The 2,958-nt window shown below is 43.9% G+C and overlaps 1 pseudogene; it reads right to left on the bottom strand.

Annotated features, from left to right (window-relative positions):
• Window positions 1–387: 387 nt before the first annotated feature.
• LOC138414118 (ferritin light chain pseudogene) lies at window positions 388–2,226 on the bottom strand (annotated as a pseudogene).
• Window positions 2,227–2,958: the final 732 nt, after the last annotated feature.

Genomic DNA, 2,958 nt, shown 5'->3' with positions numbered 1-2,958 from the left:
TCAGAATACGTCCGTGGACCTTGCCGTAGGAGTACTGTGTGTGTGTGTGTGTGTGTGTGTGTGTACAAAGATAACTTTGAATGTTTTAAATTTTCCTTCCCTAACGACCCTGCAAGTTTACTTACACTTTTCTCCTACCCGCACTCCAAGCTTACTCTAAATCTTGCCCAGTAATTCTTTGACTTAGGGTGGCTGGAAAAAAATCAAGAGCATTAACTTTTTTTCTGCAAAAAGCTTTATTATTTACATTTGGTTCACAGCTTGGGAGAAGGCCCCAGGGTGGTTAAAAAGCTGCCTAGTGGCTGCAGAGAGAGGCTTCAGGCAGAAGCCCTGACACCAGAGCGGTGCCAGAGGGGCTCCTCAAGGGCCGCTGGTCTGAGGAGGTTCCTATTCGTGCTCCAGGTTGAGCCTGTTGAGCAGATACTCTCCCAGCCCAGCCTGGGGGCCACCAGCTGGCGGAGATTAGTCAGGTGGGCGCCCTCTTCTCGATGAGTTTCACCTGCTCACCCCCGGAAGTGGCTCTCCAGGAAGTCCGAGAGCTGGGAGTCTGCGCAGGCAGAACTCAGGGCGTGCAGCTCCAAAACGGCCCGGTTCAGGTTCTTCTCCATGACCACGGTGGCTTCCATAGCGTCTGCGGTTTTACTCCACTCATGTTGGAACGGCTTCTGCACTGTATGTCCTGGAAGAGGGCACAGCTGCCGTGCTGGTTTTGTATCTTCAAGAGATGTATGTTTTGTACCTCCAACTTGCTGAAGAAGTGGTCCACGTCTTCCCGAGCCACATCGTTGTGGTCGAAATAGAAGCCCAGAGAGAGGTAGGTGTAGGGGGCCTGCAGATGCATGTTGACCAGGCAGTTCACTGCGGCCTCCACCTGGGTGGAATAATCCTGAGGAATCTGGGGAGGTCATGGTTGATCGACAATAGGGAGCTAAGCTCAAAAAACAGTGTTGGCTGGTCCTGGAAGCTGAAGGCGGCTGAGTGGTTGGTTCCAAAGGTTGCGATTGGAAAGGAGGTTGGAGGGTGGTCGGAGGCTGGAAGCAGGGGCGTCCCTGGGTCTGTTTCGTCTAAACACTGTTGAAGCAAGAGATAGATCTTCCACTGCCAAGAGTATTAACTTTTTAACTCAGGTCCCCTCATCAGGTAATCCCAAACAGCTGTCCGTTATTTTGCATCAATTTGATCATTTCCTATGGTATTGAAATTTTGTCTTAGTGGCCTTGCATGGAGAATTTCTTGAGCTAAAGGCTGACTCTTCACCTTTGTATCTATAGCATCTGGGCTCAGTTCCTGGTACCTCCCAGATTCTCAGTGACTCTTTGTTGAATAAGGTGTCCATATAAGCACATTTTCCATTCACCCCTGCCTCTGATTCGAATCCTTTCTTTGCACATCCTCATATGCAGCTTAATTTATATGAGAGAGAAAGGTATGGCCTACATGACGTTGGACTATCTCACTGTGCAATCTTGGTAGTTCAGTGTTTCATTTGTCCGTTGGGGTGTAATAAGCAATGTCAAAACTTGGTGGCTTAAAACAACAGTGATTTTGCAATTTGGATAGGGTTTGATCGAGCTAATCTCTGCTCCATGTGCTACCAGCTGGGGTGTTTTAACTGGGGCTGGAGGATATACTTCCCAAATGGCTCACTCACATAACTGGCAAGTTGGTACTGGCTGTTGGCTGGGAGCTCAACGGCCACCGTGAGCCAAAGGTCTTGATTATTTTCCGCAAGAGCCTCTCCACATGGATGCTTGGGCTTTCTTACAACATGATGGCTAGATTTCGAGATGTAGAAACAGCCCAGCCTTCTTAATACCTGGCTTAGAATACTCACAATACTTCTTTCTCTGCATTCTATTGGCCAATTTAGTCTTAGAAGATACAAGGGGAAGGAATGTAAGTTGTCCCTCTTTATGGGAGGAGCAGCTTGTACATACAGGGAGGGGCAGAATTATTGGGGGCCATCTTTGGAGAGTAACTTCAACTTTCTGCCGCAAAATTTCTTTATCTGTCAAATATGAAATTGAGAGAGGGCAACAATAACACATACATCATAGAGTTGCTACGAAAAGTATAGGAGATGACATATATATTGCACTTAGAACGATTCCTGGCACACAGTAAGTAGCTGATACATTTTAACTAATTAGGATAATTTTTGTTGCTATGAGAATGAAAAATTCCTGCACGACACTAAGTTGGAGAAGAACATACTTTTTCCTCCATGGGAGTTATGATATCTTCTCATAATTCCAGTTAGACGATTTTACTGGTTAGTATTTCCTTTGACAGCTTTAATTACCATATTCTCTTTGATTTGCTTCCTCTAGACTGATTTTTTTTTTTTTTTTAAAGATCTCAAATCAGTAGCCCTCAAATGAAAGGAATAACCCACAGTTCTGTAGTATAATGACTTGGTGTCTCTGTTGGAATCCTTTTTCTTTTTATACTTACTTGCAGGTATTTTTCTTACACTTTGAGAAAGCAGTCCTCTGTAGAGATAGAATGAATGATACAGGAATGACATGCCCTTGGAAACTGCTCCTGTTTCTCTCTTTGGAAACACGCGTGTGCAGAGTTAGTCCTTTAGGAAATTTACAGGTCAGCAGAGGTCATCAGCCAGATAAATCCAAAGAATAACCAGTGGGGGCGGATAAATTTCAAGCCAAGTAATCTCTGCATTAATGTAAGTAATTTTTTATTTCTACACCAGAGATGGGGATTGATGCTAAACAATATGAAACTACAATTATGTAAATTCACTATTTTTAGCCGTTGAAATGTTAGCCGAGTCAAACTTTTCATTCACCAGTGCATGGTGTCTTTGTAACTATCTTAATTTTATATATAAAGAAAGCAATCAGGTTTGTGCCATATTCTCATAACACTGCTAATTTCCGTTCTTTTCTTTTGATTCTATGTCCAGACCTGTAATTTTTCCAAGTGATTAAGACCACA

The sequence above is a fragment of the Delphinus delphis genome, chromosome 6 (assembly GCF_949987515.2).
Source record: "Delphinus delphis chromosome 6, mDelDel1.2, whole genome shotgun sequence".
Taxonomy (NCBI): Eukaryota; Metazoa; Chordata; class Mammalia; order Artiodactyla; family Delphinidae; genus Delphinus; species Delphinus delphis.
The sequence above is the reverse complement of the archived record's forward strand: the minus strand, read 5'-3'. Positions and strand labels throughout refer to the sequence as shown.